General features: G+C 35.7%; 1 long non-coding RNA gene across 1 annotated transcript in view; it reads left to right on the top strand.

The window, feature by feature from the left end:
• The window catches only part of LOC116597888, a 46,368-nt gene that overhangs the window by 21,935 nt on the left and 1,827 nt on the right, over positions 1-22,606 (top strand). Inside the window, exons 2-3 of the long non-coding RNA XR_004288830.1 lie at positions 17,718-17,826; positions 20,885-20,984. This is a non-coding gene — a long non-coding RNA (uncharacterized LOC116597888). The remainder of the gene's footprint in view (positions 1-17,717; positions 17,827-20,884; positions 20,985-22,606) is intronic.

Below are 22,606 nucleotides of genomic sequence, written 5' to 3'. Positions count from 1 at the left end.
TCACAGAAAAGCCCTCTTAAATTAATAAATAATTCATTGTTATGCAAATTGTTCCAGATTATGAAGAAAAAAAGGAAAAGTACTCCCAGCTCATTTCGTGATACTAGAGAAACTTTGATATTAAAATGGGCAATAATAAAGGAGAGTTACAAGCTAATTAAATTTTTTAGCCTGTATGGAAAAATCCAGACTAAATGATTGGTGAATCAAGTTATAAAATGCCTTTTATGATGAGAAGGGTTTATTCAGTAATGAAAGGATGTTTTAATTTTAGAAAAATCTATTAACGTAATTTTCCATTTCAAGCTGTCATATGATCATACAATTATCTCAACAGAGAAAAAGCATTTAAACAATTCAACTTTTGTGATTCAAAACTGATAACAAATTAGTAACACTAGGGAGTTCCCCTAGATATTGACTAAAAATTATAGTAAATACCATACTAAATAGTCAAATTTTAGATTTCTTTCTTTTAAATCAGGAGCCTAGCAACAGTGTTTATTACCACCTCTATTAAACATTGTATTGATTATATTAAAAGATGAATATAAACAAAAAGATGACTGAGGAATTTCAAAAAAGGAAATGGTAAGAGGAAATTGCCATCATTAACAAATAATATGAAAGTGATTTCAAAATGCAAGAAAATATCTAAACAAAATTTAGGTTTAATGAGAAAATTCAGTAAGTTTTCTTAATTTTACATGATAAATAAACACATGAAAACACTTTTTATTCATCAGAAGTATATCTTTAAAAAAAACTTATTCATTGAATAACAAAAAATATATATAAAGTACCAAAGACTAATTTTTGGTGAAAATAATTACTTTTTAATAAAAGACAAAAAAAGAAGCCATGGATAAATGGAGAGAAATACCATGTTCATGAATGGTAGGGCTCAGTATTGTAATTATGGTAATTTTCCCTAAATGAATCTGTATTTAATTAAAACCAATTGATACTTCATAGAAACCTTTGAAGAATTTGAGAAGATAATTCTAAAATTAGTGTGAAGAATAAAGGAAAAGGAGAAGCCAAGATGAGTTTTAAAGACAAGGAACAGGGCACCTCGGTGGCTCAGTGGGTTAAGCCTCTGCCTTCGGCTCAGGTCATGAAGTCCACTGGACTTTTTAGGCTGGAGCAGGCCTCAACATGTAGTCTCTGCCTCTGAAAGATCTGGAAAGACAGTCACTATACAGGCCAGGACAGGATTTGCCAAAGGACTGAGCATTCTGGACATACAACTGAGCACTGCCAGATTTTCCCCACACTTGCACCACTGACCAGCCATGTAGCAGAAGCAAAAAAGCAGCAGAAGGAAACACATCAGAAACAGCAAAAAGAAGTTCTATACCTACTGGAATGTCCTTCAAGACCGCTCTGCAGAAAAAGCTTAACATCATACCCATTATGATAGAGAACTGTTAATAATTTCAGTCCATTAACACAATAGGTACTGGCAAATAATGAATCTTCACAATTTGAAGTAAATATCCATGCAATATTCAATATTTTAATATTGAAACCTAAAATTATTATAAATTAGACCATGTTGAGCTTAAAATTTTCTGTACAAAAAGGGCACATTAAATAAAATTTGAAACAAACCACCATTTGGGAAAAGATAGTTTCAACTCATGTAACTGATAGTTTTAATTTCAAGAAAGAACTCCTACAAATAAATAAGACTTACTAACCGAATATAAGCCAACAATTTATAGAAGAGAAATATCAAGTGAGTCATAAATACATAAAAACACATTCAATCTTACTACCACTTAAGGACTACTAATTAAAATAACAATGCATACATTCTCCCACCGTTAAGCAAAAATTTGAAAGGCTGAAAATACAAATTTAATTTTTTTCAGTGTTTCAAAATTCATTGTTTATGCACCTCACCCATGCTCCATGCAATATCTTCCCTCCTTAATATTGACCATCAGGCTCACCCACCCACCAAACCCCCCACTCCACCCTCCTGTCCAAAACTCTCAGTTTGTCCCTCAGAGTCCACAGTCTCTCATGGTTCATCTCCCCCTCCCATTTCTCCCAACTCACTCTTCCTCTCCATCTCCCAAGGTACTCCGTGTTATCCCTTATGCTCCATAAGTAAGTGAAACCATATGACAATTGACTCTCTCTGCTTAACTTATTTCATGCAGCATAATCTCTTCCAGTCCCGTCCATGTTGCTACAAAAGTTGGGTATTCATCCTTTCTGATGGAGGCATAACACTCCTTTGTATATATAGACCATAACTTCTTTATCCATTTGTCCGTTGAAGGGCATCTTGGTTCTTTCCACAGTTTGGTGACTGTGGCTATTGCTGCTATGAACATTGGGGTACAAGTGGCCCTTCTTTTCACTACATCTGTATCTTTGGGGTAAATGGTGCAATTGCAGGGTCATCAGGTAGCTCTATTTTTAATTTCTTAAGGAATCTCCATACTGTTTTTCAAATGCAAGCTGCACCAACTTGCATTTCCACCAATAGTGTAAGAGGGTTCCCCTGTCTCCACATCCTCTCCAACACTTGTTGTTTACTGTCTTGTTGATTTTGGCCATTCTAACTGGTGTAAGGTAGTATCTCAATGTGGTTTTGATTTGAATCTCCCTGATGGCTAATGGTGATAAACATCTTTTCATGTGTCTGTTAGCCATTTGTATGTCTTCTTTGGAGAAGTGTCTGTACATGTCTTCTGCCCATTTTTTACATGATTATCTGTTTTGTGTGTGTTGAGTTTAAGAAGTTCTTTATAGATCTTGGATATCAGTTCTTTGTCTATAGTGTCATCTGCGAATATCTTCTCCCATTCCGTGGGTTACCTATTAATGTTGTTGACTGTTTCCTTTGCTGTGCAGAAGCTTTTGATCTTGATGAAGACCCAAAAGTTCATTTTCGCTTTTGTTTCCTTTGCCTTTGGAGACATACCTTGAAAGAAGTTGCTGTGGCCAGTGCCAAAGAGATTACTGCCTATGTTCTCCTCTAGGATTTTTATAGATTCCTACCTCACATTGAGGTCTTTTATCAATTTTGAGTTTATCTTTGTGTATGGTGTAAGAAAATGGTCAAGTTTCATTCTTTATATATAGCTGTCCAATTTTCCTAGCACCATTTACTGAAGAGACTGTCTTTTCTCCACTGTATATTTTTTTCCTGCTTTGTCAAAGATTATTTGACCATAGAGTTGAGGGGCAATATCTGGGCTCTCTACTCTGTTCCACTAGTCCATGTGTTTGTTTCTGTGCCAGTACCATGCTGTATTGGTGATCACAGCTTTGTAGTAAAGCTTGAAATCAGGCAACGCAATGCCCCTAGTTTTGTTTTTCCTGTTCAACATTTCCTTAACAATCGGGGTCTCTTCTGATTCTACACAAATTTTAGGATTGCTTGTTCCAGCTCTTTGAAAAATGCCAGTGGAATTTTAATCGGGCTGGCACTCAAAGTATAGATGGCTCTTGGCAGTACAGACATTTTGACAATGTTTATTCTTCCAATCCATGAGCATGAAATGCTCTTCCATCTTTTTGTGTCTTCTTTAATTTCTCTCATGAGTGTTCTGTAGTTCTTTGAGTGCAGATCCTTTACCTCTTTGGTTAGGTTTATTGCCAGGTACCTTATGGTTCTTGGTGCTATAGTAAATGGAAATGATTTTCTAATTTCCCTTTCTATTTTTTCATTGTTAGTGTATAAGAAAGCAACTGATTTCTGTACATTGATTGTGTATCCTGCCACATTACTGCATTGTTGTATCAATTCTAGTAGTTTGGGGGTAGAGTCTTTTGGGTTTTCCATATAAAGTACCATATCATCTGCAAAGAGAGAGAGTTTGACTTCTTCTTTGCCAATATGAATACATTTATTTCTTTTTGTTGTCTGATTGCTGTTTCTAGGGCTTCTAGTACTATGCTGAATAACAGTGGAGAGAGTGGACATCCTTGTTGTGTTCCTGATCTCAAAGGGAAGACTGTCAGCTTTTCCCCATTGAGGATAATATTTGCTGTGGGTTTTTCATAGATAGATTTTATGAAGTTGAGGAATGTTCCCTCTATCCCTATACTTTGAATCATTTTAATCAGGAACAGATGCTGTATCTTGTCAAATGCTTTTTCTGCATCAATTGAGAGGACCATGTGTTTCTTCTGTCTTCTCTTATTGATTTGTTCTATCACATTGGTTAATTTGTGAATGTTGAACTACCCTGGCATCCCATGGATAAATCCCACCTGGTCATGGTGGATGACCTTTTAAATGTACTGTTGGATCCTACTAGCTAGGATCTTGTTGAGAATCCTAGCCTCCATATTCATCAGGGATATTGACCTGAAATTCTCCTTTTTTGGTGGGGTCTTTTCCTGGTTTGGGGATCAGGGTAATGCTGGCTTCAAAAAAAGAGTCTGGAAGTTTTCCTTCTGTTTCTATCTTTTGAAATATCTTCAGAAGAATAGGAGTTATTTCTTCCTTGAATGTTTGGTAGAATTCTCCAGGGAATCCATCAGGTCCTGGGCTCTTGTTTTTTGGGAGGTTTTTGATCACTGCTTCAATCTCGTTACTAAATATCGGTCTATTCATGTTGTCAATTTCTTCCTGATTCAGTTGTGGAAGTTTTAGGTTTCCAGGAATGCATCCATTTTGTCTAGGTTGCTTAACTTATTGGCATATAACTATTGATAATAATTTCTGAGGATTGTTTCTATTTCCTTGCTGTTAGTCATGATCTCTCCCTTTTCATCCATAATTTTATTGATTTGGGTCCTCTCTCTTTTCTTTTGGACTAGTTTGGCAAATGATTTATCGATCTCATTGATTCTTTCAAAAAAACAGCTTCTAGTTTCATTGAGGTGTTCTACTATATCCCTAGTTTCTATCTCATTGATCTCTTCTCTGATCTTGATTATTTCTCTTCTTGTATGGGGGGCTGGCTTAATTTGTTGTTGATTCTCCGGTTCTTTAAGGTATAAAGAGAGCTGATGTATTATAGATTTTTCAATTTTTTTTTGAGAGTGGCTTGCATGGCTATGTATTTCCCTTTTAGGACCACCTTTGCCATATCCCATAGGTTTTGGACTGAAGTGTCTTCATTCTCGTTGATTTCCATGAATTGTTTAAGTTCGTCTTCAATTTCCAGGTTAAACCAAACATTCTAAAGCAGGGTGGTCTTTAGCTTCCAAGTGTTTGAATTCCTTCCAAACATTTTCTTGTTGTTGAGTTCCAGTTTCAAAGCATTGTGGTCTGAGAATATTCAGGGAATAATCTCAATCTTTTGGTATCAGTTGAGCCCTGATTTGTGACCCAGTATGTGGTCTATTCTGGAGAAAGTTCCATGTACACTTGAGAAGAATGAGTATTCTGCTGTTTTAGGGAAGAATGTCCTGTATATATCTATGAAGTCCATCTGGTCCAATGTGTCATTCAGTGCTCTTCTTTCTTTATTGAATTTCTGCTTGGATGATATTTCTATTACTCTCTATTACTATTATCATTATGTACATAAATATTAAATACCTCGTTTTTGCTACCTTAAATACATATATGTACCTACAAATAAGACAATTTCAAATACTACAGCCTAACACAAAGTCTTGCTTTTAGATACAGAAAGTCAATTTTTCTTGTTTTAAGAAATTATCTGAGCTAATCTGGTCATTTCTTCAAGGGTACTTTTTCTTCTCTGTTATTATTTAAAGACTAGAATGACTTGGACTCAAATCCATCAACATTTACAGAGCACCTACTGTGTGCCAGGACTATGCCAAGTGCTTTCCAAATTGAAAACAAAATACTATTATTGAGATGTATTAACAGTTTAGAGACTCAACTTTAAAACTGAGAAAGTAAATCCTGCAGGCAAAGAGAAACATTTTAGAGTTCTTTATCTAGGAATAAGATACATGTTTTGAAGAGAGATTCTAAGATCTACATCTGATTTAGAAGCTTCCTTTCATCTGGATCCATAGTTCTCAAATGTTAGTATACATAAGGAAATAGTACAGCCTATGCACCAGTTTAAAGAGTAGTTTTAAACCACACATTATTTATACCCTATGTGCCAACTTTAGAATCTGAACCTTGAATATGATATACTGATACACTTTAAGTGCTTAATTCTGTGTTATATACTACAAAAGTTGGACTTTCTAAATAAAAGAAATACCTCAAATGATGATAAGTGGGCAGAAATAAGGTAAAGTACTCAGAAGCACATATATATATGTGTGTGTATGTATATATATACATACATACACACACACACACACACACAGTTGTACAGGTTGAGTACTAGACAAGAGGCATTAACACTGTAGTCTATGTGACTCCCTGGGGCTGACCACCATACTGATGCGTGATCATAAAATGTGGCCACAGTGACTGACTGACTTCAAAGTTATGAGCCAAAAGAAACAGAGTGTTAGACTCAATTAAATTTTAACTTAACAAAGTTACATTATAAACAGATGCAAAAATTCAGTTTTTCTTACTTACTGAACAAATTTTCTGTCATAAAAATTCCTCACTAGTATTAATATATTGTTACATAAAACCACATTTTTAATTTATGATATTACTTAAAGATACTAAAATATTATAGCTTAAAACTAACACTTGACACTAACTTGGTTATTTTAGCATTTTGTTTTGATTAGTTGGAAGAGAAATATGTGTAAAATCTTAAAGAAAAATATGTGTAAAACTGGGTAAAATTACATGGTGATATATATATATAAGAAAAAGGGTATATACCTTTTATTCTTTCTTTTTCCCAGTTGCTTAAATAACTTGGATGTTGCAGTATATTTAAATCAGCTTCCTGCTAATATTATGTAAAGACAGTAGCCCAGAAATGAAAAGATGAAAAGTATCTAACTACCTTCAGAGAAGCACTGGGAAGAGTGCTAAGTATTTAAACAGAATTGCATTTACATAATAAATAAGAAAAAGTACAGATAAAAATAAATTATTGAAACACAGTTTAAAGATTCTCCTTTAATACTTTGTTTTTAAGAACAAAGACTAACCCAACCTCATTAATCTACTCCTGGCTAGTATCTCTCAGCTATTAGCCCTCTCTAGAAATTGTCCTTGGCTATATATAGCTGTCTGGCTCAAGTCATACACTCTTCAGAAGGTCAGCCACCATCCAATGACTTGTCCAAATGAAAGTATAAAGACCCTGGCCCCTTTGCTCCAAAGGAGGACAACTCTAAAGGGCCATCCCAGCTCCACAATCTTCATAGCAGTTCTCACTCCTCCTTCCTCCCCTTCTCTTTCACAGGTATTGATCTCAGGAACACTCCCTAATAAACTTTCTGCATCCCTATCTTTCAGAATATACTTCCTAGGGAATTCAACCTACAATATCTTCCTCAAAATTAGCAACATTAATACACACACACACACACAATTTGTGAATGAAAATCTTTTAGAAACATAAGTCTGATAAGAAAGAAATTTAATGCTTACCTAGAACAAAATATCTGTGATGTAATAAAAGAACAAATTTAGTACATATGGATTGGGAAGAAAGCTAAACCACGTCTAGATAATTGTGAATAGTTGGTGTGTATGTTAATATTTTTCCCAACCTAATGTTTTGTGTACTTAAATATACTCATTAATAGAATTTGGCAAGATAGAAAGGAGATTAAAAATACAATCGGCCTAGGGAAGAGAAGAATAAATGTAAACACATTAAACAAGACTGGTTTGCCATATTAATTAAGAAAGAACCCATTAGTTACAATAACTAGTTTTTAATTTTATATAGTATAGAATGTAGGCCTATTTTGTGTATTTTTTGTTGTTGCTGTTTATCTCTGTTAGTTAAAATGTACAAGGTCTTTGCAAGACAGTATTGAGGGAGTACAGCTAGAAATTATGCTAACATATATTTGATCCATCCCCTTACTCAAAAATAACCAAATCATCTTTCCAAGTGAGAAAACAAAAACCTGCAAAGTTCTTCAATGCTACTGGATCTTCATATGGTATCTAATTCCATGTTCATTTCCCAAGATGCATAGTATATAAACTGATAGCATTTAATGGCTTACTTTCTCTCTATGGACATCTTTGAAATTTGTAATTCCTTCCTTTTGTATTAAAAAGGAATAACCTTTTCCCCTTTCATACAACAGGATGGATCTTGGATGGACACAAAAGATAAGAGACTCTTAATCTCAGAACACATACTGAGGGTTGCTGGAGGTGGGGATGGAAGGGAGAGGGTAGCTGGGTGATGGACACTGGGGAGGGTATGTGCTATGCTGAGTGCTGTGAATTGTGTAAGACTGATGAGTCACAGACCTGTACTCCTGAAACAAATAACATATGTTAATAAAAAGATTAATTAAAAAAATAAGCCATGTGACCTAAACTCTGCCACACATTGGCTATGTAAAACTGGAACAAGTCACTTAAGCTTTCTTAGCTTCATTTAGAAAACTGAGGTCCTAATTCTGATCTCACAAGATTGATATGATCATTAAATAATATATTTTATTTGAAACTCTAATGCATGATACAAAAATAAAACTTTATTATTATAATGGCAAAAAATAAAAAGAAATAGCCTTATGATGTTGAGGTATGTTTCCTCCATCTCTACTCCGTTGAGGGTTTTTATCAAAAATGGATGCTGTACTTTGTCAAATTATTTTTCTGCATCTATTGAGTAAATCATATGGTTCTTATCCTTTCTTTTATTAATATGGTATATCACCGTGTTTGATTTGCAATTACTGAACCATCCTTAAAGCCCAGAAATAAATCTCACTTGATTGTGGTGAATGATTCTTTTAATATACTGTTGGATTCAACTTCCTCGTATTTTGTTAGGAATGTTTGCATCTACATTCATCAGGGATATCAGCCAGAGATTCTTCTTTAGTGGGGTCTTTGGTTGTAGAATCAAGGTAATGCTGGCCTCATAGAATGACTTTGAAGGTTTTCCTTCCATTTCTATTTTTTGGTATAGTTTGAGAATAACAGGTACTAACTCTTCTTTAAATATCTGGTAGAATTCCTTTGGGAAGATATCTGGCCCTGTATACTTGTTTGTTGGGAGATTTTTGATTACTTACTCTATTTTTTAATTAGTTATCAGTCTGTTCAAGCCAAAGAAATCTTGTAAAAGAAAACCAAAGCTAAAGACATCGCAATTCCAGACTTCAGACTATATTACAAAGCTGTAGTGATCAAGACAGTATTGTACTGACACAAAAACAGACACAGAGATCAATGGAACAGAAAAAAAAAAAAAAAAGCCAGAAATGGACCTACAATGATATGGTTGACTAACCTTTGACAAAGCAAGAGAGAATATCCAGTGGAAAAAAGTTTCTTCAATGAATGGTTAGGAAAAGTGGACAGTAACATGTGCAAAAATTAAAATGGACCACTTTCTTACGCCATACACAAAAATAAATTCAAAATAGATAAAAGACCTAAATGTGAGACAGAAAACTATCTAAATCCTAGAGGAGAACAGAGGCAATAACCTCTTTGACATCAACCATAACAATTCCTTACTAGATATAACTCTGGAGGCAAAGGAAATAAAACCAAAAATGAAATATTGGGACTTATAAAAAGCTTCTGCACAGTGAAAGGAACAGTCAACAAAATGAAAAGGCAACTTCTGCAATAGGAGAAGATATCTGCAAATGGCATATCTGATAAAAGGTTAGTATCCAAAACCTATAAAGAACTTATAAAACTCAATAGTCAAATAAACAAATAATCCAGTTAAGAAATAGGTGGAAGATATGAATAGACATTTTTCCAAAAAAGACAAAGAGATGGTTAACAGACACATGAAAACATGCTCAATATCACTCATTATCAGGGAAATACAAATCAAAACTACAATGAGGTGTCACCTCACACCTGTCAGAATGGCTAAAATGAATATAAGAAACAAGATGTTGGTGAGAATGCAGACACAGGGAAACCCTCTTACACTGTTGGTGGGAATGCAAACTGGTATAGCTGTTCTGGGTAACAGCCTGGAAGTTCCTCAAAAAATAAAAAAAAAAATAGAACTGTGGCCCAGCAATTACATTACTATGTATTTACTCAAGGGATACAAAAAATACTGATTTGGAGGGTTACATTCACTCTGTTTACAGCAGCATTACCAACAACAGCCAAATTATGTAAAGAGGCCAAATGTCCATCAACTAATGAATAGATAGAGAAGATGTGGGGTGTGTGTGTGTGTGTGTGTGTGTGTGTGTGTGTGTGTACATACACACACATATATAATGAAGTATTAAACTGCCATAAAAATAATGAATTCTTGCCATTTACAAAGATGTAGATGGAGCTAGAGAGTATAATGCTTAATGAAATAAGTCAGTCAGAGAAAGACAAATGACATATATTTCACTCATATGTGGAATTTAAGAAAAGAAACAGTTGAACATGGGAGAAAAAAAGAGAAATGCAAACCATAAAACAGACTTTTTTTTTTTTTAAAGATTTTATTTATTTATTTGACAGAGAGAGCTAGAGAGAACACAAAGAGGGTAAGCGGGAGAGGGAGAAGCAGGCTCCCCACCTAGCAGGGAGTCTGACGTGAGACTCAATTCCAGGTCTCTGGACTCGTGACCTGAGCTGAAGACAGACACTTAATGACTGAGCCACCCAGGAGCCCCTATTTTTTTCTTCTTTGAGGGTTGTTGGAAGAAAGTGGGCAGGGAGATGGGCTAGATGGGTGATGGGCTTTAAGGAGGACACTTGTGATGAGCACTAGGGGTGGTATGTAAGTGATGAATCACTAAATTCTACCCCTGAAACTAATACTACACTATAAAAACTACACTATTATAATATAATTCCACTAACTGGAATTTAAATAACAACTTAAAACGATAGAAAAAATAAATCAAAATAAATAAAAAATCAAAATAGAATAGAATAGAATAAGTTGATAAGTTTTCTATTCCTATTTCAACCTGACTGGTTGTGGAGACTAGACATGACAGGAGGAGAGAAGTGCCTTGGTGAAGGAAATGGGAGCACGCTGCACACAGGGGTGTGCAGGCAGTAGTACAACCACCCAGTAACGGACTAGGCAATTGACCAGAATGCACAGAAGCCTGCAGTTACTCAGTTATCCATCTCTCTGACTGGAGATAAAATGTCGAACCTCTGGAAGGAAAAAGGAGGATGAGTAAAGAACTACCATCTTGGCTGACTAGAATTAGTATGCTCTATTGTCACAGCTTTTGATTACAGGTCAATGGCAGAAAAATACATACATCTCCATCTCTCACTGAAGCCAGTTTGATGGCACAGTGGAGAGTAAGGAAGGATTACCTACAAAGCTAACTGGATTACAAATCCGTATTATAGATCATGAGTTCAGCTCTGCCTCTGTTTTGTGCTGGTAATTTCTCTTCACTAACCTCCCCCGGGGCTTTCAGGAAAATCATGTGGGTGCCAGAGAAGTCACAAGCTGAGCTTTGCATGCTATTCAGCAGCTGCTCTCAGTGGTGCAGAAAAGTAGCAGAGAGCATCCTTTAGGGAGGAAATGAATAGGACCATGTTACCAGCAAAAATAAACAAACAAACAAACAAACAAACAAATAAATAAATAAAATGACCTTTTGTCTCCTGAGCTGACACTTCCATTCTTCTCTTGTTGCTCTACCATCATTTTCCTTTTTACATCTTCCTTTGTGTTGCAGTTAATATTAGAATTTTATTTATACTTAGATCTGACTAGCTCTTGAAGAATAAAACTTAGGCATATCACACCCAAAATACTTCATATTGATTTTGTAGCCTCTTCTTTTCTTGTTTGTATTGCCATTACACAAGTTATTCTAACTCATAGTTTGAATCAATTAAGAATCTGGTTAATTTTATGTTTCAGTGTGTGCTGTTGGTTTTGTTTCTGTGGAAAACTCTCATAAATATGGAACCCAAATTCAATCACAGTTATCTTGAAACCAATTTTGTTTTTTGTTTTTTGTTTTTTTGGGGGTTTTTTTTGGATCACCAATATTTCTCTATGCGATAAGTACATGTATATGACAGAGGCTATATATAGAAACCCTGACTCTGGAATGGCTACTCTGAAAGAAGACAGCAGATATTACCTAAACATATACAAAGATAAGAATCACATGGTATTTTTTTTAAAAAATTATGCTGATGCTTTTTAAAAGCCTTTTCTTTCCAGTGAAAATAGTTCAAAGGGAAGTTAATAAAAATATCATTAAGTTCTGTTTCATTTAATTATTTTAAGCTCTTAATCCTTACAAATTTTTGCCTAGTTATATTTAACATGACAAAACTATTTTTTATTAACATTGATATCTGTAAATTGCTCCAAATCTGCATTTTCTCTACATTTGGGCAGTTTCTATTCGTCAATATGATAGGTCATCCATTTGCAAATCAGTTCTTTTCTCCCTATTTGTCATAATATAATAAAATTAATGTTGTACATCATATTCTAAAGTAACCTGGCTGATCAATTCAAGGTGATTCCAGGCTCCCAAAATAATTCATCAACACAGGGATTTATGTCCACGTCTTTCTACATGGATTGATGTCTATGCAGTGAAGTGTTATGAAAGTAGCCATTACTAGGAATCATATACAATAATAAACACCAAATCCCCATTTTTCCCAATTTTCAATTCTTAAAACATTTTATTTCTTTTTAAATTTTTTTAAAAGATTTTATTTATTTATTTGACAGAGAGAGATCACAAGTAGGCAGAGAACGTGAGAGGGAAGCAGGCCCCCCACAGAGCAGAGAGCCCAATGTGGGACTTGATCCCAGGACCCCGAGATCACGACCCGAGCCGAAGGCAGCGGCCCAAACCACTGAGCCACCCAGGCACCCCAAAACGTTTTATTTCTTTTATTCAATTTAAATACTGGTCTGTTCTAATATAACCTTTAGTAATGGGAATTGCTGACAATTTTCAAGACTACTCTATTAAAAAAAATTCTGCCTCCAAACAGAAGAACAAGAATACTGCTCTTGACCCTGGGCATACACTACAATGGTTAATTTTATGTGTCAACTTGGCTATACTCTATGGTGCTCAATCGCTTAAAGTCTAGATGTCACAGTGAAAGTAAATGCAAATATGATTAACACAATCAACTGATTTTAAGTAAAGCAGATTACTCTCAATGAGTAGGCCTCATCCCATCCGTTGAAGACCTTAGAAGCAGAAGGACTTAGAAGCAAACATACGTTTCCCAAAATAGAAAGAGAATTCCTCAAGACTGCATCATAGAAACCTTGCCTGAATTTCCAGCCTGCTGCCCTGCCCTATAAATTTCAGATATGCCAGCCCCCACAATTGCATAACTGCATGAGCCAATTCCATAAAATGAGTCAGTCTTTCTATATGTATCTTTCTTTCCCTCCTTCTCTCTTTCTCTCATATACGTATCTCCTGTTGTTTCTCTGGAAAACCATAATAATGATATAATATACATTATAGAATCTATCATCCACATTTTATATGTTTTAAATTTGCAAAATCCAATGTTAGATTTTAATTTGCTTTGTTTTGGGGGGCAATAACTTTGGAATATATGCTCCTTTACTTATTCTTCTGTCACAGGCCTGACATATAGTAGACAATCCATTGTTCTGTCCTTATTTGCTAAAAAGCACGTAATACCCTATTATGGAGTGAGCACACTATTTTTTTTTTAAGATTTTATTTATTTATTTGATAGAGAGAGACACAGCAAGAGAGGAAAGCAAGGGGAGAGGGAGAGGAAGAAGCAGGCTTCCCGCTGAGCAGGAAGCCCGATGTGGGGCTCCATCCCAGAACCTGGGATCATGCCCTGAGCCGAAGACAGGTGCTTAATGACTAAGCCACCCAGGTGCCCCGAGCACACTATTTTTTATTTGATTCATCCAGAAAGAAAAGTGGTTCTGATTTAAAATTAGCTTAAATTGCTCTTTGAAGGTATTTGAAGGGTTAACACTTGAACTTAAGGTCATTCTATTGAATAAAAAACAAGGCCTAAGTGTTAACAATCAAATCATAATCTGAACATGAACTAAGCTGCAAACCTGACAGTAGTGAGTTTGGAGAGAATTTCCTCACAATGCAACCTAAAATTTTCTCTTTCCCTATATATTTTATCTACTTCAAATAGTTAAAACCTGGATCAATTATAAATTCAAATATTTATAATTTTCATTCTAATGTTCTGATAGGCACCCTTCCTAAAGGTTCTGATGTCCTCATCCCAGAATCGTTTATCTTTTCACAGCTACATTTCTGAGTGCAGGGATCATGCTTGTCCTGTTCACAGCTATATTCTTAGCATAAGTTCAGGGCCTCACAGTACAGGTTAAATAATTTATTTTTGAAGTGAAGACCTCTTCCTTTGCCCTTAAAAACATGAAGAGGGGTAGGAACATTTATTGCTTTTTAAAGTGAATAATGACCTGGGTAGGAGAAGAATCAATGAAACAAGATGGGATTGGGAGGGAGACAAACCATAAGTGACTCTTAATCTCACAAAACAAAATGAGGGTTGCTGGGGGGAGGGGGTTGGGAGAAGGGGGGTGGGGTTATGGACACTGGGGAGGGTATGTGCTTTGGTGAGTGCTGTGAAGTGTGTAAACCTGGTGATTCACAGACCTGTAACCCTGGGGATAAAAATATATGTTTATAAAAAATAAAAAATTAAAAAAAAAAAAATAATGACCTGGGGAAAGAAAAGCTGTCCTGTCACTGTTCCCAAGGGCTTTCTCGTATGTAATAATGTTTTGCTAACCTAATTCAGTAGTTACTCCTCTCACACTATATATTATATTGATTAAAATGTAGGCTTTGGCAAACTACTTCATTTTTCTGAAACTGTCTCCTCATCTGTAAAATGAGGATAGATGAGACAAGAGCATGATTCTATACTTTCTGAAATCTGGGTTATAGGGGAAGGGAAGGAGTTCATAAAAGTTTTAATTTAAGGAAACAAAAAAAATAATAATAATTGTACCTAGATGCACTATATTTATTCAGGTACTGATGCACTATATTTATTCATATATATTCATATATGTTACTTTATATATAGATATATAACTAATAATATACTATAACTAATATATATACATATATATCAGCCATTATCTCCACCATCATCATTTTTTTTTTTTAATTTTTGCAGGACCCTTAACACTAAATAGTTTAGCTACACCCATGGCAATGACAGCAATTAGAAGGACTTTGGAGATTTTTCTCATATTCCTCTAAAGTTACCTAGAGAATCAAAAGTAGTCCTTTCTACACTATATAATATTTTGTTGGCACTCTGACCATCTCATCGTCCTCAGCAGCTTGCAAGGTAGACGACATTCACTGTTACTCATGTACAACTGCCTCAATTCTGTTACCTAGATAAGCGTGTAACAGTTACAGATTTCTCCTCAATGCATCCAGCCAGCCTGACCAGCACATGGGAGCACGAGTGAAAATCATGTTCAAGAAATGGCCCATGCAGTTTATGTGTCAGACAGACCTGGAGTAACCAAGTACCACATACAAGCAATCCTGGCACACACCAACATTTCCATAGTATTCCTCTCAAACTAGTTGAGGCATCAGTGGTGTGATAGATGGGCTTGTTAATATAAATAAATTATATACAATATTTCACATTAAGCCCAGTAATATGAGTGATATGGCTTCTAGGAAAATGACATTTCAGAACTTCAAGCTTGTAGAACCTAAACAGAAGCATACTTTCTCCCTCTTTGACACTTCACTTAATATAGAAAAAGAAGTTAATTCCTTCCCTACTGTTCAATAATTGCAATGAAGAAAGACATTAAGAGACAAAGTGTTTAGTTATTACAAAATACATCTGTTTGGGATTTTTTTAATCATTGGGCATCATGGGATCTTTAGTTTTAATCATGGGATAGTCTTTTACCAGGACCTTCCCTAAGAACATGATGAAAAATAACTCCTCCAGCTATAACATCTTTAATCTTCTAAACCACAAGCTCATAACCAGAAATCATACCTAGATTTTATCATAGCCAGAAAAATATTTACCCTCAAATAACTTCATTCGTACTCAATTCATTAACAAAGAGCCATGTCAAACTTCTACTACTTTTTCTTCCTTTATTGAAAGTTTTCTGATGTCTGAAAGGTAATTTAAATTAATTTTAAAATGAATGATATACCTATTCATACAATACACACTAATGGTACACTGCTTATCCATAGGGACTTCTTTTGAATTTTTCTTGTTTGTTTTTCTTAAAAATTTTACATTGTAAATGTAGAAAATGAAATATTTATTATGATGGGGGAATTCACACCCTTTCCTATCTTTAATCCTTGCAGTTTTTTAAGTAATCAGGAATATACTTATTATAACTCTATTTCTCTAGATTTAGGTTTTATTTTGTAAGAGAAAAAGGGAAACTATCATTTTCTAGACATATTTAATATATATCCAGTATATTTTCTAAACACACACTAATATATATCTAATTAACCCACATTCTCTTATTTCATCCTTGCAATAACTTTCTTTGTAGGAACACCTAAAAAGTAAAGTAATTCCTCTCCTTTTCGAAGTACTATGTCAAAACTCAAATAACTGTAATATACTGTTCCCGGGACCTCAGAGGGAAGACCTAGCCAAGATGAAAACAGGCAAGAAAGAGATAGAGTAGTCAAGTGTGACTTGTCTATTCATCTCCCATGGAGCTCTGAGTCAAGGTTCACACAAATCTTCTGAGGAAGTATTACACTACATACAGCAGATGGGGTCCTCTGAAGAGCAGCTACTCTACTGTGATAATGTGCAGCTTTCACCCAAGACAGCTCAGATTACTCAGTCTATACTTAACCTGGGCCATGGTCAAGACTCTAAACAAGGAAGAAAGTATTCAGAGATGGTAACCAAAGAAGACATGGCTGGGGAAACTTGGGGCACAGACCCCATGAAGACATGTTCCGGTTAATAGGAGATAGCTCTAGTTTCCTTCCCACAGGGGCGTGTGACTCATACTTACAGATTTTTAATGTTCTCAAGTTTCTTGGGTCCAAGGAACCATTTTGATGTGGCTTTTTTGCCATATTTGCAGCCCAGAACAGGTCAGCTGTCCTCTGTTCTTTGATATCTTTCCTACTTGGCAGTTGTATTTCCTCCTGACTCAAATGTGCTTCCTCTCTTCGGGAAGGCACAGGATGCCACTGACTAAATGTCAGAAGAATGTATGCCTCAGGTTGTTTTGCCAGCAGTGGGCACAGGCTGAGTGAAAGAGGGAAGTAAAGGAAGAGGTGGGGCACCCAGCTGGCTCAGCTTCTCTCCTTCCCTTACAAGGTACATGACCTTGGACAAATCATGCTGGTGTCTCATATTCTGCATTTGCAGAGAATGAGAGCAGAGGATGTGATAACATACCTGCAAAGCAGAGGTAGCTAACTACAATGGGCTTCTAGAAGTCCCATTTCATTAAAGTCCAAAGTTATAAAAATAGTAACAGTTAATAAACTTTTTACTGTGTTCCAAGATCCTTGTTGAACATTGTATGTACAGCATCTCTGTTCTTCACAAATCCTACATGATAGGTATCATTAGCCATGTTTCACAGAGAAAAGCTGTCTGAAGACTGAATAAATTACAGTGATGGACCTAAAGGTTTCATGACTCCTAACCCTCTGTTCTTTTCTTTGTGCTCTGCTGTTTTCAGGTGTATGACTTATGCTGGTGTGATCAACGTTCTCTATAATTCTTTCAGGTTGAAAGCAGTCAACCATGTTTCATGAGCCCAGTCTCTGATGGCTGAGTATGCACAAGAGGTATTTTGTGTTGCAATTAAAATTACAAGAAGGTTAATCAGACACACATTTAATGATATGTATAACAGCTATTGTGCTACACATCATTAGGCATAAATGGTAAGCTGTTCATATAAATGAAAATAATTATTCTTACACTAATGAAGAAAGCATGGCCATACTCAGACAGGAATTGAGATGGAATGGAAAAAAAATGTTGGAATAAAATTGATTCCATTTAGTAACTTATTACTAAAACCCAAGCATTATGCAAGGTATTTTATATGCAGTAACTAATTTAATCTTCTTAGTAACAATAGTAGAAAAATATCAGTAATAAATATTTCTTTTTTTTTTTAACAGATGGGAGAAACAGAAAGGTTAAAAAAAATTGTTCTAGCAATGACTGGGATGATATGCCATTCCAGAAAGTGTCACTTAATGTCCTCCTCTAAAACACTTGGGTCTCACAGTCTCGTTTAAATGGAAAAACCACTCCCTTTCTCATCTTACCAGGTTTGCTTGCTCTTAATGGGAAGTGCACTCTTCCCTTCAACTAACTTAGCCTTAGAACACCAGTGTCCGTTCTGCTTAAATTCCAAATTGGTAATATATAAATAACTCTTTCAACTTCCTATTTCCAGTGCAGAAGTCCACAGACTTTTTATCATTAGGGAGAACAGTGGGAAATATACCAGTTAGGACAGGCTAGCTTCTGTTTTAGATCTGGTAACTTACAAAACCAAAACTTCGGTGGCTCAGAGTTTACTTGTTTACAACAGGACGGAGGCTGAGTGGCCAGTCACTGAATAGTGCTAACCATCTCAACAGAGGAAAGAGAGGATTGCAAAACTTTAGCTCTTTCATTCTCCATGTTACATGCCACAAAAAGTGAAGTTTGGGTCAGCCAAAGACATTTTGGGATCAGGGCTCCAGGATTTCATCAGACAGGGAAGAAGTTTTATTACTAATTAAAATAAGCTATCCATAAGGGGAAAGTTCAAAGAAAAACTTCAATAGCTTTGAGAATTTGTTTACAATCTGCTCTCAGTGACCTAAAACGTCAATTCAAGTATCACTTAACTCTGGACCCCATTCCCTTTCTCAGCACTACCCTTTCTTCATCTCCACTGCCCAAAGTCCTAGGGCTAAGCAGGCCGGGAATGTTGATATATCCTGCTCACCTTTATTATATTGTTTTGGATGGCCTCTTAAATGTTAATAGCATTTATTTGCAAAGCATATTGTTCCTTTAGTGGTGGAAAACATGTGCATTTTGTGAAACTGTTTGTGTCCTAGAGTTTGGCCAATCACAATGTCTGGTTTGCATCAAATGTAGTAGGAGAGCTAAATGGCCCATAATAGGACTAAACATTGGCATGATTAGTTCAGTGCATGCGCTGATACAAATAACCATGGATTTATATGGCAATAAGTTATTGTACTAATGGAATAGTTATTAAACTTAATACCAAGAAAAATAAGCAGTAGCAACCAACTTATTTTCTGGTCAGTGAGTAGTATTATTGAGAAAATGTGTACTGAACATTTCACAGGATAAAAGGAATGGTTCTGAGTCAGAAATCTGAGGGCTCCAGGCTTCTACCTCCTTTAGGTGTATGACATTTCTGCACCTCAATTCCTCAATTTAAACAAAAAGAATAAATGAGATAGAGCTGAGACTCCTCAGAAACCATAATCCAGCATTGTTTCCTCTTTAGGTTTAAGGACCACTGCAAAATCTTCTCTTAGTTTTGGCAGGTGGAAGCCTCCAGGGAGAGGATGAGGAAGAAGGAAGAAACACTCATGCTCCCACTGTAATACAGGACCTCGGGTTTGAATAAGAAAATAATAAAGATGGTTTAGCCTCACAAAGTTCCAGCTGTCTCAGAATTCACTCAGTATAAAGGCATCACTGATGAGTTAAGATGCTTTAAATTTCCCTATGAGAGTTGGGTACGTACATGGATATGGCCTCAACTTCCTTGAAAGTGTTTCCCTTTGTCCAAAGAGGATTATTTAAGACTATAGTCAGAGACTGTGGCAGAGTCACTGAGGGCTCCTGGGATCAGGATCTCCAACATTATGAAGGTCTGGCAGCTCTAGGAATGAGATACAAAGCCTTTCCTGCTTGAACTGAGGTCCTTGATACCAACTGCCCCCCGCCGCCTTTGCCTGTCTCCTCTCTGCTTTATTCCAAGTTCACTCCTTTCCTTATCTGCCTCCAAATTTCTGGTACAAAGCTCTTTCTGCTGATTACGTTTCTATTTCCCTTTACCAGCACTCTTACCCCTGCAGTGACGTATGACCAGACTGATTTCCTGATGGCCAACTCAAAAATACCAATTCTGCTGTGTCAGTTTTCTCTGCCCTCAAACCTTCCTTGTTCAGAAGACCTGAAACCAGGGTGGGAAGTGAGATCGAGCACAGTTGGACAAGCTGTTCGAGGACTAATCGTGCTTGTACACAGAGGAAAACAGATGGAAGGAGAGAGATTCCTGGAGAACATATGGTTGATGGGGCAAGGAACAAGTCTATTGAAATGAATTGCAGATTTGGAGAGATGAGAGGCATGGCTCCACTGCCTACCATGGAATAACAAGTTTAGCTTATGCAGGATGTTTGGGATCTGAATTTCAATTTAATCATCAGCAAACTGAAGGTCTAAAAAAAAAAAAAAACTACTTCTTAGAGTTAAGAAGATTAAAAGATATAATCAGTTTGAGATTATTTGGTTATTAATCTAATTACTATTACTGAATAGATAACCTATTGTCTTACACATTAAAGTAGACAGAATAGAATTCTTTTATAGTCAGAGCTAATTGTGGAAGTCTGATTTTACAAAAAAGAAAACAAGGGGGAAAAAGAAAATTTCCCAAGAAAAATAAACATATTACAAAATGTAGCATATTGATTTAAAGGAGCTCACAAACTCTCTGAAGTCCACCTGTGGGTTTCTGGAATGAAATTTTTAAAAAAGGCAAAATCCCCAAAAGATATAAGAAGCTTAAAGTAGGAACATTTCAGAAACTTCTTTTGAATTCCTACCTCTTTATTTATTTGATTTGTTCCATAGGCTATCTACTCATTACTCATCTCTAATTACTAAATTCAGAAATTCCTAGCAAAATAAATAACTCAACAAGTAACCAAGTACATGTATGGCTGAAGGAAAAGTAAGCAAGATCTGTTTTGATTATTTCATTTATTTCTATGAAACCTGTTTGGAAAGCCACGCTGGCAGAAGCATGGCATTTTTGCAGATCCTCTTGTCAACTAAGAATGCATGAGTGCACATGTTTGTGTGCAGAGAAAGAGAGATCATTAAGATTATATATAATATACATATATATGAACATATGTGTATGTATATATGCATATTTATGTACACACAGATATATGAAATGTCTAAAACTAAAAAGAAAGTATATTAGTAAAAAGCTGAGCCTAGAATTCACAAGGAAACTTAGAATTACCACCTCCTTGTTTCTTCCCTTCAGATACTAAGGAAGCCTCATCAAAGAGGACAGCAATCCTTCACCCCTTTTTTTTTTCTTCATTTCCAGGAATAACTTGTTTTATAAATTTTTCACTCTGCTATCAACATTGTGACACTGGAAAGTATGTATTTAACTCAGTAGATATTCAGTGATCATATAGTACACTAAAGATTGTTTGACGGGGCAGATTTAAGCATGGGATATAAACGTGCAAGGGCTTGTACTTGCAATGTACAGTATAACAAGAGTAGTGCACACTTCTGTACAGAAGGGGAAGTACTTAACACTACCTGAAAGGGATCGGGCTTGATTACCCAGAAGGTGATTTGGAACAGAGAAATATGTCCTCTAGAAAAAAAGAAAAGGAAGGATAAAAAGTAGCCTTTCAGAAAGAAAGATCATGTGATAACAGAGTTTGGGAGGCACTAACTGAAAGGGGGAGCACAAAGTTTAGAGTTCTTTTATGTTGTGAAAAGAAAGTTAGATTGTGAGCTTAGTACCAATCTTAATGTGTAGCTCCAGAAAGAGCAGTTGCATTTTCAGTACATCATCTAATGACTCTAATTCTATTCGTAGGGAGTGAGGAGTTCATTCCTAATGTATCTGCCTTTCTATAAGAATGTTCAGTGATAATCTCCCATTTCATTAACTCATCAAATATTTACTGAACACCTACATTATGCTGGTTTCCATCCATTAGGTAAGCTTTCCAAAGTCCTGTTTTCTTAAATTACTACACTTTGGAACTCCAGTCCCTTCATTTTTTGGGGGGAGGAGGGTATCTCCAAACTTACTTCTCTATTCCTCTAATAAACCTATCTCTCCAGCTAAAATCAGTTACTTCCTGTCTCTCCATTTCTCCAGATCTACATTAATACTCCTGTCAATAACATCCTGCCCTCATCACATCTACCTGTGTGGAGCTTTGCCATTATTAAATCTCATTTTCTCTTCTACCAAGAAGATTTTCCAGAAAACACCTTCCCCAAATTTCCCCTTTCAACTATATATGCTAAGAATCTTAGTTACCTCTCAAATATTTTCTCATCTTTGTTACTAGATTTTAATCATCTCTGGAATTAGAACCACATCTTACACTTCTTGTTATCCCTTTTATTAGGCAATACACTGTTTTGCACATCTTACTTTATGTCTAATATATGCTCAGTTTGAAATTTAGATTTAACTTCCACATTCAAGTCCAGCAGAGATGTTTTAATGTCATGGATAAACATGGAAATACCATTAGATTTGATTAAAGGGATATGGAAGGTCAATGCTTAGGCCCAGAACTGCTT

Source organism: Mustela erminea, chromosome 8 (genome assembly GCF_009829155.1).
Source record: "Mustela erminea isolate mMusErm1 chromosome 8, mMusErm1.Pri, whole genome shotgun sequence".
NCBI lineage: Eukaryota > Metazoa > Chordata > Mammalia > Carnivora > Mustelidae > Mustela > Mustela erminea.
Note: the sequence above shows the minus strand (reverse complement) of the source record. Positions and strands in the feature narration are given on the sequence as shown.